This window comes from Vicugna pacos, chromosome 4 (assembly GCF_048564905.1).
Source record: "Vicugna pacos chromosome 4, VicPac4, whole genome shotgun sequence".
In the NCBI taxonomy this organism is placed as follows: Eukaryota; Metazoa; Chordata; class Mammalia; order Artiodactyla; family Camelidae; genus Vicugna; species Vicugna pacos.
In genome coordinates, this window is record NC_132990.1 from 78,822 (window position 1) to 95,574 (window position 16,753).

General features: G+C 38.2%; 2 pseudogenes; both read right to left on the reverse strand.

Annotated features, from left to right (window-relative positions):
- Positions 1 to 10,409: 10,409 nt before the first annotated feature.
- LOC140696216 (10 kDa heat shock protein, mitochondrial pseudogene) lies at positions 10,410 to 13,146 on the reverse strand (annotated as a pseudogene).
- LOC140695777 (upstream stimulatory factor 2 pseudogene) lies at positions 13,105 to 14,282 on the reverse strand (annotated as a pseudogene).
- Between the last annotated feature and the right edge of the window lie 2,471 nt (positions 14,283 to 16,753).

The window sequence follows — 16,753 nt, forward strand, 5'->3', positions numbered from 1 at the left end:
AAAAAAGTATCCTGCAATTTCTTTTTTACTGAGTGTGTAGGTCTGTGTGTTTTATTTTTATCATAAATGAATGACTTTTTTGGAAGGCTTTTTCAGTATCTATGGACATAAATGATTTTTCTTCCCAAAGCTATTCATATGAAGTGTAATTATTAATGACTATGTTCATTCAGAACCATCTCTGCATTCCTGGGATAAATCTCACATGGTCATGGCATATTATTTAATAACAACACTATTATTTTATTTAGTATTTTGTATCAGTATTCATAAGGGATGTTGGTTTGGAGCTTTTTATTTGTACTATTCTTATTAGGTTTAAGTATCAATACAAGTATAGTGTTGACATTGATAAAGCAAGTATAGCTTTATGTAAAACAAATTAGGAAGCTTTCTATCACTTTCAACTCTGGAACAATTTATAAAGCAGTAGAACTATCTAGTCTTTAAAGGTCTGATAGAATTCCTTGGTGAAACCATCTGGGCCCGATGCTTTTTTTGTGGGGTAATTTCTTAACAGCATTATTTCTTCTATGCAAATTGATCCATTTAAGTTTTCTAACTCATTTTGATAATCTGCATGTCCCTAGGAAATTATTTATCTAGGTTTTCAAATGAATTACTGTGAGGTCTGTTAAGTAAGATCTTGCGATTTTTAAAACAAACAAAAATAAATTGTTTTTAGAAGTTATTTCAACTTGTGATCTCATTTTCATTTTGATAATTTAAAAAATCATAATGTAGATTAATTAGGTCTACAGTTTTCTATCCTCTACCTCTATAATTTCTACTTTTTATCTTTATTATTTCCTCCCTGGTGCTCTCTTTAGGTTTACTGTGCTGTTTTCTAGATTTTTTTTTTTTTGAGCTGGAAATTTAATTCACCTAATTTCACTTTTACAGATAAATTTGTTTACCACCATGAATTTTCATCTGAACACTTTAACTGGGGTGTTTTACAGATTCCTATTTTAATGGTGCCCTCTTCTGTCAATATTGCAAAGTCCAGGTATATCAGCCAATTGTTCTGTTCTGAGAGAAGCTGATTATGAATCCTACAGTTTTGTGGTTCTTGGACTCACAGGACTAGGAATTTCTCCCCTTTGCTTTACTCTCCCTTCACCGTCCAACTGCCAAAGGCTACCTTTCCCTTCCTTATGTGCCTTTTTGTCTCCCCTGTAAGCTACCTATTTTGAAGGCTGCTTCTTCAAACTGTATGTACTTTTAAGTCCCTTCCCTATAGCCCTTACTCCAACCTAGGTCTTTTTTCTTCCTTTTAGAATTTTCAGGGTAAACGTAGTCTTTCTGGCTAAGTGTTTAGATCAAGTTTGACTTCTCTCTCTGTTTCACTCCTTCCTTTTTTTTTTTTTCAATTGAAGCATAGTTGATTTAAAATATTATTAATTTCAGGTGTACAACATAGTGATTTGATATTTTTATAGATGATACTCCATTTAAAGTTATTATAGCACAGGGAACTATATCCAATATCTTGTAGTAACTTATGGTGAAAGAGAATATGAAAATGAATATATGTATGTTCCTATATGACTGAAGCACTGTGCTGTACACCAGAAATTGACACATTACAAACTGACTATACTTCAATAAAAATACATATAAAAAATGAAGAGTTTTTACAAAATAATGGCTATGTTTCCTTGTGTTGTACAACATACCCTTGTCGCATATTTAATTTATACATAGTGGCTTGTATCTCTTAATCCACATCCCATCTTGGTTCTCACCTCCCCTCTCCCCACGAGTGACCACTAGTTTGTTCTGTGAGTCTGTTTCTGTGTTGTTACATACAGTTTTACCTTATAGATTCCACATGTAAGTGATAACAGACTGTTTGTCCTTCTCTACCTGACTTATTAATGCCCTTTAAGTCTATCCACATTGTTGCAAACTGCAGAATTTCATTCTTTTTTATAGCTGAGCTCCCTCCTTTTTTTTTTTTTTCTTTTGCCCTTGCTTGCCACAAAGTCTTGTGGCAGGCAGGAATGGAGTAAGAGTGTGAGAAATCATATGCTACATTTGATTTTTTTTTCCTTTTTACTTAAAGTTACTTGAAGTTTAAATTCTCTCAAATTATACTATGTCTTCAAATTTTCCTTCATTTTATTATATGTATATTTTTGAAGGAAAAGTGGGAGGCAGTAGCTAGATGACCACCATTGTCTTCAGTTATCTGGAAGTCCTCCCTGGCATTTATTTTGGCAACAGATTTACTGAAATATTATTCACATATCACATAAAACCATTTAAAGTGTACAATTCAATGATTTTTGGTATAGTCACAAAGTTGTGTAACCATCATCACAAACAACTTTAGACCATGAAAATCACCCCATAGAGGAAACCCGTACTGTTTAGCTATTATCTCCTAACCCCTCCACCCCCTAGCCAGCCCAAGACAATCCCTCATCTGTCTCGATAGATTTCTCTATTCTGTAAATTTCATGTAAATTGTTTTTTACATGTCAGTTGGTGGACATTCAAGTTGTTTGGCTATCATGAATATGCTACAAACATTCATTATGAGTTTTTGCATGAACATATGTTTCCATTTTTATTGGCTATAAACCCAGGAGTCCAACTGTTGGGTCAAATGGTGACTGTATTTTTCAAGTGGTAGTACAATTCAAGTGCCCACCAGGAGTGCAAGAGGGTTCCAATTTCTTTACATCCTTGCCAATATTTATTATCTCTCTTTTTGATGACAGTCATCCTAGAGGGTATGAAGTGGTATCTTACTGTGGCTTTGATTTGCATTTCCACTGATGGCTAATGAGAGTATCTTTCCAGGTTATTTATTGGCCGTATGCATATCTTCTTTGGAGAAATGTCTATTCAGATCATTTGCCTACTGTAAACTGACTATAACTCAATTTTTAAAATGTTCAAAAAAAAGCCTCATATTGAACACAACCTTTGCAGGAAGACCACTTAAGAGGGCTTTATCCTAAAGAAAGAATTACAGTGTACATCACAGCACTGTTTGAAGACTGAAAAACTGTAAACACTATAGGACTGGCTGACTAAATGGAAACACACTCACTAAGAAGCAGAGACTAATTTATTGGCAGTCAAAATGATGATGGCATTTTTTAGGTGAAAGAAAAACCAGATCATAAAACAGTATGTATAATATGATCTGATTTTTTGTTACAATAGAAAAATTAAAAAGGAATGACTTTTTATTTATTTAGTCTATTTGCCAGGGAATGTGGAAAATACATTTATCTCTAAAAGTCTCAAAGGATATACACCAAATGTTAACAGTGGTTTTCTCCGGCTGACAGTAATTTACTGGTGGTTAGTTCTCATAGTTTTGATTACATTTTCTTGATTATCTTCCATGAATATATATTATGTACTTCTTTATAAAAATACCTACAAAAATCTATGTACTAGGATCTAAGGGAAATGTGATTCTTTCAGACCTATCTTACTCTGCTCTCTCTTATTTCTAAGTACAAGACTTTGCACATAGTAAGCAACTGCTCATAGCTAACTTACTGCCTAGGTAGAAATACAAATTACACAGGATAACACATAATAAAGAGTCAAACTCTAGTCATTAAAACTTACTCTAAAGTTAATATGTACAGCTAGCTTATTTTTAATGGTTGGTCTTTTTCTCTATACCAAGGTTTTAAAAGTAATCCACTGGGCTTTGGGTACTTTTTCCAGTCAGTCTTTTTATTTCAAAAACAGTACTGACTAACACTTATTGGGTGCTGAAAAGGTATCTGTTATGATTTTATGTCAAATACCTTGCCAAAAACTTAAGATGGTTAACAAAGAGCCAAAGAGTATACATTTCATAGAATCACTTTCACCAAAAAGAAGACATATGCTAATCACCAAATTAGCTAATAGTGATACTTGACTGAGGATCAGATTTGGGTCTGGGTGTAAAAGCAGCAAGAGCGAAAGGAAAGTAAGACAGACGTGCAGTTCTCATTCTCAGAAAATGAGGAAATGTACCAGATCCTTCAGAGTAGAGTCAATTTTTCTTCCTTTAAATTAAAAGGTATTCCTTGTATTTGCTTTTGCAGTACATAAATAAAAATTAGATTATATGGGCTTTGCACAAGGATGACACAGGCATTTATGAATTAGTCCCCATCCTAAGGATTTCACAATGTCCAAACTTCATCTTATAGACTACTAACTGTTTTAATGGATAAATGAAGAATCAGCCAAACAAACTGGAACACTTGAATACAAGATATTTCTGCCATTCATTGACAAACTGAATAATAAAGAAGATGATTTTATATATATATATATTTCGTCCAAACTGGGCAGAACGAAAGGGGGTATATTATTTTTGCTGGGCAACATGTGTAAACTGGTACATGTGGTCACTCTTAGTTATCAATCTAACAGCAAATGGTAAAGGTAGGAAGTAAAAGAAGGAATAGCTCATGTACTTCCACCAGAAATTAAATGAAATGAACAATGAAATTGAAACAGGATGTTTATCTTTCCTATAATTGAGTTTGTTCTAGGCAAACAAGGTTAGTTTGGCTTTAAAAGATATCTGTTTAAAGTACAGGAATGAGGTAGGGATAAAGAGGTGAATACACCTAGCCAACTTAAAATTAGTCCCACTGTTCAGGTTTTCTTGAACCTGAAAGTGTAAATAAAACTGAAGTGAAAAATTTGATGTAAGATTGGTAAATATATCAATCTCCAGCAAAATTCTTACAAGAAAAGCAACTGAAAAAGAAATACATGCTCACTAATTGGTAAGTACTAGCTCAGAGAGAGTAAAACATATGTTACTCAAGTTCGTATTTTTCAGTAGGGTTACTATATTGTTAATACTCTACAGACTATATGCTTTATGATTTCAGAAAAGTTATTGATGAAAGCCTTGGGGACGACACGCAAACACACAGGAAAATGCTGGCTAGAAAGATCAAATGAAAAGCCAAATTCACAAACATTGAGAATTTGTTCTCAACTTCACTCAAAGCCTGGATGCCCATATGTCTTATTCTACAAACAGCCATTAGTCATCATCTGTGAATATACGGAAAGAAAACCAGTGAAAGATACTATTTCATTATAACCACTTGAGTATCACCATACCCACTACAAAAAAAAAGATATCTAACCTTAAAAGCCATACCTACAACTGGTTTCCTTTGATTGTCATTTTATGGTTATAAAACAGTAAAGCTGAACAGCTAAGCTGACACTCTTTTTCTCACGAACTGTCTCAGACTGTCTTACTCCTTGTGCAGCTGATTTTTTCTAAACTTAAATCAGGTTTATCAACTTTTATTTTGAGTCTAATTTGTTGATCATTTAATATTTTATTTTGTTTTCTCCTGAGGTAAAAGGCCAGGGAGACCTAAAAACTATCTTAGGATAATAAAAAGCTGCCTTAAAGCATAAATTTATCCAGAGGTAGAGGGTAACCAACAGGTAATGAAATCAGGAGTCTGGCTCACTAAAAAGAAAATAGTTTCTCACACAGAGAGCCATCCAACAACAGATTAGGCTATTTCACAGAGTGTGCACTGCAGAGATTCCTGACATCAGAAGTATTCCTCAGGGATCTGGTGTGGTTAGGGAGTCATCTGAGATCACCTGTGTATTAGACAAGTATGTTGTGATAACTACAACCCACTTCTGTCTCACACCACATGCTTGATACCAGTCAGGTGACTCTAGTACATTTAGTAAACAAACTAGGACCCATGGCTTGTTTTCAGATGTCCTTTGAGCCACAAATGGCTTTTTCATTTTTAAAGCTCTATGAAAACAATATAAAACAACAACAAAAGAATATGAGACAGAAATGGTATATGGTCTGCAAAGCCTAAAATATTTACTATCTGCCTTTCATGCAATGACCCAGAGATTCAGGGTACCTTCATCTTGTGGCTTCTAGTTTCTATCTTAAAGTGGCTTGGCCACCTCAATGCCTAGCCTCCACCAGGGTTCCTTCTGCTCACACTCCAAAATCAGTCATGTGGCACCACCTCGCTGCAGTGGGGCTGGGAAGTGTTTTGCTCCAGATGCTCAAGGAAGCAGATGAATCCTGGCATGGGAAAGTCTCCACCACTGCTTGTATATTGTGTTCTAATTCAGAGATTCTATGGTTCTAATATTTCAAATATAATTTTCATTTCTAGTATAAATCTTAATGAAATGGTTTTAAAACTGATTTAGAAAGAAATGTATGAAAATATCACAGCTGGTATTAGAGTAAAAATGCTTTATGTTTGAGTTAGAACTAAGACAAAGGAACTTAAATATAACCTGCGGCATGTCTAGATTAAATTCTTTAGTTTGCATAGCCTTCAAATCTTAGTATGCCCACAATGTTCCAAATGAAACATAAAAATTTGAAATTTTAAACATTAAATGATTGGAACAGAAAACTTGATAGATTTTGCACAAAAATATGTATGTGTACTGACTTTATAAATAAAAATAAAGTAAGTTCTATGCCATCACTGCAGGAAAACTTGGTAATTTGGTCATTTCAAAATCTCAACACTTCTCACTGAATTGATTTAGTAAATATGGAACAGCTGCAAACTGAATTATACATGACAATAGTAAAATAACTTATAGATTGTTCAGCCATATCTACTGGGCATACATACTAAAAGACTTAAATTAGAGTATCTCTTTTTTCTTTAATCTAGCAGGTGAATGTTTCATTACTTGGTAAGAAGACTTCATTTACACAAACATACCAAACTTTAAAAAATTAGTCCATACTTAAAAATTGGTTTTAAAAAACACACAAAAGTCTACATACCTACTCTATACCAGTCTGTTAGGCACAAGAGGAAACTATCTAAATATGGTAAAAAAAATATTTAAAAGCTTACACCAAAGATTTAAATGACAGAAAAAAAAAAGAAATTAATCATACCAGAATATATTGTTACATTAGGAAGACTGAAAAATAATTTTGAGAGTTTATATCTCAGAAGCAAATCACAAAAAAATAGGATTACCCTTTCAAGAAATTAATAATCAACTGTCAATATGCAAAACAAGGAAGGAGGTATGAGAAATTAAATAAGAGGATGCACTAAAATATACTTCTAAACAAAGCTCAACAATATAACTATGAAAAAGCTAAAAACTTGAAATTGATTTCGGTTGCACATTTCAAAAGGACCCTATCAAGGCACACTTGCGAAACAGTCACTGGGATAGATCTTTCAACTTACTAGTGATAAAAGACACAATGAACTACAAAACAATTTTCTAAAAATATTAAATTGCAGAGAGCAGATAGGCAGACTGTAGTTTGAGGGGTAGGGAAGTGCAGAAGCCCAAGGGGCTTAGCGCAGCCTAAGTATCTAACACTTAATAATGCAGCAATCAAGGTAATAAGGCTATTTTTAGTCAAAGATTGATGAAAAAATAAAAATCACAGTAATCAGAAGAAATGCAAAATGAATCCAGTGATTTTCTAAAATTTCAAAACACTTTAGGGGGCAAAATGTTAAACTGGTATTAAGAAGTGAAAAGGATGTTAAGTAACATATTTTGTGAAACCATGAACACCAGTGATAAATGTATCTTAGTTTTATGGTTTCATTGAACAAGTGATTTCAAAATGGAAGTAGATTAAAAAGTAGTAACCTCTAAGTTTTGTTTAGTTGTACTTTGACTTTCAGAGAAGGAAATCCTCAAAGAAAAATTCTGCTAAAGTTATCTACAAGGAATGCCATGGGTATTATTGGGAAATAACTTTAAATATTTTAAAATATTTTTAAAACATGATTATAACTTTAAAGATTTAGAAATATATTTATCCACCTTTAAAAATGGAAAATATTGACCAAATCACCATGAAGTATGTTCAGGGACTTTGGTTTGATAAAAATAAAAATGTCCCCATCACCCTTGGCAATCAATTCCAAGAGCTGATGATAGTACTGAAATGTTCTTCCCAAAACCTATATTTTACCCCCACTTTCTGTACTCACTCAACAAGAATGTACACATTATCAATAAAGAGCCCAAGTGTTACAGCTCCAAAGAAATTCAAAAAAAATGTTTAATCATTGGACTACTGGCCCCTCTTCCTTAGCTTCCATTCCAAGGTGTTGAAATGATACTGACAATAAAGATAATGACCAACACCTGAGTGTGGCAAGCCAGGTGCTGTGGTCTGAATGCTGGTCCCCCTGAAATCCATATGTTGAAGCTCTAATCTGCTGTGATGGTGTTAGGAGGCAGGGCTTTAGGAGGTGCTCAGGCCATGAGGACCTAATTTATGGAGCCCTCATGAATGGAATTAGTGTTCTTATAAAAGAAACCCCATGGAGTTCCTCACGCCCTTCTACACTGCAAGCAGTTAGCAGTCTGCAACCCAGAAGAGGGGCTTCCCCAGAACCCAGCCACGCTGGCCCCCTGATCCTGGACTTCCAGTCTCCAAATCTGTGAGCAGTACGTTCCTGCTGTGTAGAAGCCACCCAGTCTGCAGTATTTTGTCACAGCAGCCTGAACTAAGACAATGAGTCTCAAACACATTTACATGAATCAAGTCATTTAATCCTCAAAATAACCCACTGAGCTAGGTGTACATGTACCCCATTTTACAGCATGGGAAATGAAGGGAAGGAAGGTTTTGTAAACTGCCTAATGTCCTAAAGCGATCAAATAGACAGGACAGAGTACTATTCAAGGCATTCCAAGCCTAGTGAGCTGCGCTGTCTAAAGGCAGCTACTAGCCCCATGTAGCTATTTACATTTAGTTGATATTAAATGAAATGAGAAATTCAGTTCTTCAGTTACATTGCCACATCTCAAGTGCTTAGTAGTCATACAGGGCTAGTGGCCACCATGTTGGACAATGCGGATATGGAACAGTACCATCATTGTGCAAAGCTCCACTGGACTGTACTGAGCTGTCTGAAATCTTAGTCACCTCATAATATACCTTGCTTGTCTGTGAAGTGATGTGTGCTTATAGAATTGGCATTACGTTTGAACCAACTAATCCATAATTCAGTATTTCCAGTGTTTTATTCTTATTCCCCCCAACTTATTATCATTTAATGACATGTGCTATACTGAATCTCTTAAAATGTATACTTCTCCAGCACTGTAGACTCCATGTCTCAATTTGAAGAATTTTAGTTCTAAGGTATCCTAAGATCTTATGTCAAAATTGATTCTGGACCTTTCATCCCTTCATATATGGGTCCACATATTTAGTTCAATGAATAACGACTACGTACATATTGGCTTCTGTTATTTCTGTCTATTGAATGCCCCGTTCCTCTATTTCTTCTGGTAATAGCATCACTCAACAGTGGCCTTGCCCTCCACTGGACTCAACCTCCACTTTCCGCCCCAGGGGTGACAGTGTGACCTAGGCATGTACTGTACACCATGTACTGTATTGGACACAGTTCAGGGTGGAAATTATGACTTAAGCTGGGTCATCCAGGATGTGCCAGAAGATCTTCCACATTAATAGCTCATTTCTATAGGAATCAAAAGCTCTAAAGACCAAGGAGGACAGGATTTACAGGCAACCATTTTTTTCCTGGCAACATGGATAAAGCTGTCTACAGAATGCCTGCAGAGAGGACACAAGAGTTAGATGATACTGTTTGAGGCTTGGACCTAGCATTCATATGTGCTAGGGAGTTCCCCTTTTGCTGAATTAGCATGCTTTGGATTTCTATTCTTCACAATAATAGGAACAGAAGACTGGAGACAGAGATTCCAAAGACCACTGGTATTGTTTGGGAAGGAGATAATGATACTAATGATATACTTACATTAAAGGTGCATGGCAAAAAATGGTACTCACTAAAATAAAATAAATTATATATATATATATGTATATATATATGTACACACACACACACATATACATAATTTCCACATTAGTAAAGCAAAAGCAAAAAAAAAACAAAAACAGCAACAAAAAAACTCCAAAGTCAAAAATCCAGAAATAAACCAACAACAATAAAATACCACTTTTAAGATAACCATATTGCTAATTACTACTGGAACAAGTGAGAAAAAAAGGCACTTGTCCTAGACTCCCAGTTCTGGATCTCTAAACTAGAGCAGGGAGGGGTTTAAAAGTCACTGATTAGGGAAGAAAAAAGGCTGTATGATCTAGGTTTCAATCTATGTCACATGCTTTTCAATCTTTAAACAGTGGCACCTTTCCTACAAGGGTAAATTACATTTCTGAAGGAAGCCACGCTAGTACAATCTTATATAGGTAACTGATAAAATTAAAAGATCTAGAGAATCTAAACAGAGGATTTTTCTTTTGGATATCATTAGTTTATAATAAAAGATGTGGAAATTATTTACATGATGAAAAGATTTCAGAACTTCAGTGGAATGGGCAACTTCACGTGATACCATTTCACATACTATACATTTCAGTCTACATATTTTCCAAGAATGTCACCATCTCTAAATAAGAAATAATCCTTGTCATCCGAAACTACTTTGGCGCCTCCATATTCTGGGAGAAGTACTTTATCTCAAACTTGCACACTAATGTTGAATCTCTCCACCCTTCCCTTTAGAGCCAGATCCAACAGCTGCTACTGTTGCCTGTAATTCTTTTCCTTGAGATTTTTCTGGAAGCATAATGCCTCCTTTGGTTACAGTTTTGGTTGCACTCCTTTCAACTAATACGCGGTCAAAAAGGGAGAGAAACTTTCTAAATGTCTGTGCTACCACGACTCTGGTTCCCGCAGTTTGTACTCTCCCCTCCCGCAGCTGCCGCAAGGAGAAACCCGTGGTCCAGGCCTCCAGCCACGTGGACTTGGGAAAAGCCGTCCAGCGCGCAAGCGCACTCGCCCCCGCCCCCAAAACGGAAGAATTTAAAGTGTGTCCCCTAATCTGAATTCTAGAGGCTGTTGCTTTAAAATAACAATTCTGATTTTTGTTTCATCAAAGTTAGTTGTTAATGATTCTGTCTCTACAACTGAGAAGGAATCTAAGTTCTCCCAATCATCTGTTCATACCTATTATTTAACAAAGTATCTGAAATAATACGTCTGTGATAAATGAGTACTCAATCAGTTGTTCCTCTTGACTACAAATTTCTGTAACTTATCATCTGTGTTGTTTTCTAAAAAACTGCTTTATTGAGACATTCACACACTATACAATTCACCCATTTAAAGTGTCTAATTCATTGGCTTTTTGTGTACTTATGCATTTTGTGTAAAACTTTCATCACAATCAATGTCAGAACACTTTTATTACCCCAAAAAGCAGCCTCACTCCCCTTAGCCATCACTCCCCTTAAGTATCCCTAATTCCCTAAGCTTGGCAACCCCTAATTTACTTTGTTCTCTATAGACTGCCTATTTTAGACATTTCATACATATGGAAAAACACTATATGTGGTCTTTCACAACTGTCTTACATAGGATGTTTTCAAGGTTCATATACTGTGGAATCAGTTCTTCACTTTTTTGTTGTCATATAATATTCCATGGTATGGAGAAATCAACTGGTTTAGCCGTTCATCAGGTGATGAGCATTTTGGCTGTTTCTACCTTTTCCCTATTATGAATAATGCTGTTATGAACATTTGTGTACAAGTTTCATGTGGACTTAATTTTCTTTTCTCTTGGTTATTTACCTATGAATGGAATCCCTGGGTCACATGTTAACTTATGTTTACATATTTAACTGTTTGAGGAATTGGCAGAGTTTTTCCAAAGCAGCTGTGCTGTTTTATATTACCATGGGTAGCATATACATGATTCCAGTTTCTCCACATCCTCAGTAACACTTGTTATTATCTCACTTTTTGATTATAGACATTGGATTTGAAGTGGTATCTCATTGTGGCTTTATTTGGCATTTCCTTGATGGCCAATAATATCTATTTGCTTTTTAAGTTGACTCCTGAATGCAGTAACAGGATTATGTCATCAGCACAAAGGAAGATGTTTATTTATTTGCTAGGATAGGATGGATGTGGATCACTTCATATTTATATTAATTTGCTAATGATATCATAACAAAATACTACAACTGGGTGGCTTAAACAGAAGAAATCTATTGTCGTACAGGCCTAGAGTCTAGAAATCCAAAATCAAGGTGTTGGCGGGATTGGTTCCTCATGAGGGGTCTGTTTCAGGCCTCTCTCCTCAGCTTACTTGTGATATCTCCCCTCTTTGTAAGGACACCAGTTATACTGGATTAAGGGCTCCCGCTACTCCAGTATGACCTCATTTTAACTAATTGTATCAGCAATGACCCTGTGAAGGAAGCTGTGTTATTAAATTCTCGTAACTTTAAAACTGTAGAGCATTTCCACCACTGAGAGGACTATAAATTTGGCTTTAAGATAAACTGTTGAACTGCTTATGTGTATTTCTTCATATTTTAAACACATCATATTTATTTAAATGTCATACTTTATTTGTATACCTGAAATAAGAAATTAATAAACAATAAGATGAAAATAGATAAGTACTCTTCTGTTACCCTGAACTCTACATTTATAATCTCCAGGGATTCTTTATGACATTCCAAAAAATGCAGAGGGTATATTTTTAAGCTGAATGTGCTTTAATTCTCTAAATATATGTCTAAAAATAAAGGTCAAGAAAGTAGTGAGACAGTACAGCCTTGGCTCATCAGAGGCGACAGGGGCCCAATACCTCTGAATCTTTCAGGACCTCAGATGTCACCTAGGATTCCTCTTACTTCAAAACTCATATTTTCTTTTTTTTTGTTTTAGGTGGGGCCACATGGGGCCTGTTTATTGCAATTAAAAACCTCTCTCTCTATATATATACATTTTTTGTCCATTTCTCCATAAAGAAAATTAAAACACACTCACACACCTAAAGGGGAGCAGGGTTCCAGAAAAAGAGGTGGGGTGGGACATGGCCTCCCTGGGTAGGTCCAGGCCCCGTGGGCCCCCATAGGCTCCCCTCCTTCCCATAAGCACCCTGTCTCACTACCTCTAGAGACCAAGGAGGCAGAGACATATGGCAGGGCCTCTGTCCTCCTCCCTCTTGCCTCCGGGCGAGACCACCAGATGTGCCGGGGCTTCGTGGGGCCCCGAGAAGGGAGACAGACGGGGGAGGAGCTCATCCTTTCCAAGTTGAGGGAAGCGGTGGGCGCTTCTCCACAGAAATGCATGATTTCTTTCCATTTTTTGTTAAAAATCTACTATAAAAAAACACAGCTGGGGGAGGGGTGTCGGTCCCTCTCTGTGCTAAGGGCAGGCGAAGGGGACAGCGGAGGCCGGAGCCCCCGCCGCACGGTGGGCATCTCCAGGTCGCGCCGCTGCAGCTGGGCGCGGAGCGCGGCGTCCCGTTCTTTAGCTCCTCCGTCTGCTGCCTCAGGAGCTCGTCGTCCATCCGCAGCCGCCCGGCCCCTCTGAAGGTCTCCCGCACGCGCTGGCTGGTCTGGCGCAGCTCCCGGCCGCAGTCGCAGGCCTGGGACAGGATCCCGCCTTTCCTCGCTCGCGTCTTGCTGTTCTCCGCATTGCAGTCTGGAATGATTTTAGAAAGCCGTACGATCCAGTTGTTGATCTTGTCTCTCCGCCTCTGCTCCACTTCATTGTGCGGAGCTCTCCTCCCCTCGTCCCGTGGCGTTCCGGTTCCATCGATTTTCAGGGAGTAGGGGTGCGGCAGGGGTGCAGTTGTTCTCTGCCTTCCTGTCTGAAGCACGTGGTGGGGCGTCATCATGACACAAAACTGGCCTCCGGCCTGCAAGCTCTGGTCTGTAGTCTGCACCAACACAGCCGTGGTATCTCCTACCTCGGATGCTGGGAAATAGGCAAATCGTGCCTCCCCACTGACAGCCTCAGCTGCCGCGCTGCCACCATTGCTGAAGGGAGTTTGGATTACAGCCAGTGGAAAGGGCGTTGGGGGGCCTGGGGGCACAGAGTCAGCTGCGGGGCTGGGGCGCAGGGTGGCGCCATCTACACCCACCTGGGTCACAGCCTGCTGCACCCTCTCCCCGTGAAGGCAGCCGTAGACACGGCGCTGACGGGGCCTGCTGTGTCACCCTGGCCATCCAGCTGACCATCAGTCACCTGGACTACGTGGTACATCACCTGTCCTCCATTATTCTCTGTGCAGAACTGGTACTGGATGTTGTGGTCACGACCGCCGCCTGCTGGACACTGGTGATGGCCACCGCCGTCTGTTCCTCCGTCTCAGGGCCGTCCCCGCCTTCATGCAGCTCGACACCCTCCTCTGCCTTGGGTCCCTTGTCGTGACTGCAGCAGCGGAGGCCGAGGCAGCGGGATCCAGACCGGGGTCCAGCATGTCCGTGGGGGGCTGGGGCAGGGGTGTCGGGGCGCCAGGCCTGGCAGGGAGGGGAGGGGGCGGGCGGCCGGGCCCACACACCCCAGCCTCGCACTCAGCCACGCGGCAGGAGGGGACGGAGGAGACATTTCATAATATTTTCTAAATTAAGCCACACTCTACTTCCACAGTAGAAATAATGTATCTTTTTCTCCCTCTCTTTTCCAGGTCTGGTTTGATTATTTATATAAGCAGAAAAGATTCGATAATACTTAGAAAAATAAGGAGGTGACAGACTGACTAAAAAAGACAATTTAAAAGTCAGTCGCTTGATAACCACAATGAAAATATGAAATGAAAAGGTCTGCAGCATGCAGAGGCACAGGTGACAGAGAAACACGCAGTCCCAATAACAATAAGGCAATGAAACCTGTACCAACACTCTCTTGCTTTAAAAAAATCTCCAGTAGTTCCCCTTGACTCAAAGGACACAATTCAAATCCTTTAGTTTGGCAATTAAGATCCTCCACTATTTTGCCAAAATTTAACTTGCCGTTGTCATTTTTCCCTCACCCATCCTGGACTGCAGCCAAGCGAGGCCACTCGCTTCACCACCTGTACTCACCGTTCTCCTCTCTTTCTCTAGAATGCTCTTCTACCCATTTTTGCCTGATGAGTCACATGATTCTCCACGCTCTGGCTCAAACTCCAACTCACTTTCCTCTACCTGTTTCATGATCTTTCCTCCACAACTTTCCCTTACCTCTCCAGCCCAGCCATGCCTTATTCTTGGGAACTTCTCAAGCATTTATTATCCCTTGTCCTTCATCTGGCATGTAATTATTTGCTCCATTCTCTCAGTTAAATATGTATAAATGAAAAGTCACCAGCTCTTGAAGTTTGGAGAGAATACGTGCTCTATAAATATGGACAAGTCTTAACAATAACAACTCCATGTAATCATTTTCCTGTGCATACTTCACAGTTTCCTCAGGTTAAATTAACAGGTGATTTCATTTCTCTACCCAGTTACTGTATGCTTAGAAGGCACATTATAATGGCAGACTTACCAGAGTATCAATTAAAAGACCAGCACCTCTTCAAAATATACACCTTGAAACCATGCAATTTATTGTACATCAATTATACATCAAAAAAAAAAGCCTTAAAAAGTCCCTCCAACCCCCCATTAAAAGAGTTTTTGGATGAAATATTATGATATCGGTACTTATATTTAAGGCAGTGCTGCTTGGTACTGCAGCCCATAGAAGAGTTATTTTGGCTCAAGTTGTCAACTCATGGAGATATCATGGGGCAACAGCTCTGCTGGGATACAGACAAACTTCTACCTTTCCAGCCATTTATAAATTTACTCCTTAGCTATGTGGCTCTGGTGTTAAAAGGTAATCAAACGAGCATGTGTGAATGGCTCAGCACACAACCATCCACAGATGATGCATATTTACTAAATCAAATGTGTTCACTCTCATCTTAAAGACAAATTATACAATTAACAACAACAACAAAAGCCAAAACCTTAAAACCCAGATGGTCATGTCTGACACCTATATAAAAACATAGATATCCTACAAGTGCTTGACTTACAAATGACCATATGTGCAGATATTACCAAATCCCATTGACCCCCCCCAAATAAACAAAAACCAACAGTACCACATTCTATCTTCCTTCTAATGTAGCCTCAGAATCTTAAAGTACTTCTTCTATCTCCATCTACCCCCATTAATTCTTTCTCCTAGTTGTCAGGCATGAAGAATACCTTCATGAATCTCTTCTCTTACTTGACTCAAAGGAAAATATTATTGAGAAGCTCTGCTTTGCTCATTGCCTCTTACGAGAGCTCCGTCCTGAGGCCACCCTACTTCCAGAGCATTATTTCACTTTACTTGCTGTCTCATACTCTCTTGCCCCTCCCTACAAGCCAGTCCTATGTGTGTCAATACTCCTCCTTTATCACCACTTTAAGGAGATGAGTGGTGCTAAGCTATCAGGTGAGATTATTTCTCTCCAATTTTAACTTGGAACTCACTGTCCAATTGAAACAATGACAGTGAGTTTTGGGTCAAAAAGCAACACTAGTATTCTGCTAGAATAATACATTACAAATGTGTTTGACCTTGACATTGCTAAAGACATGTTTTCAGGCCCTTTTCTTAGAGATTCTAATTTAGTATATAGCAAGTATGTATTTAAATAGGTTCTCTAGGTTAACTGTCAGTAGGATGGCCATTTAATTTATTTTCCAAATCAGGGTGTAGTTCAGAGGGAAAGAGGGCACTTTTATAATTCTGCCAGTACAGCATTATAAACTGGGACTGACCTGGACAAACTGGTAACTACTTTATTTATCAGTTAAGCTTGGAAAACACTAATGAATCATTATCACTTTAATTCTCCAACATGGCTTAGAGCTAAGCCTTTCATGTGTTTGTGTGCATACTGGTATTTTGTATGGAATACAGAGCCTAAAT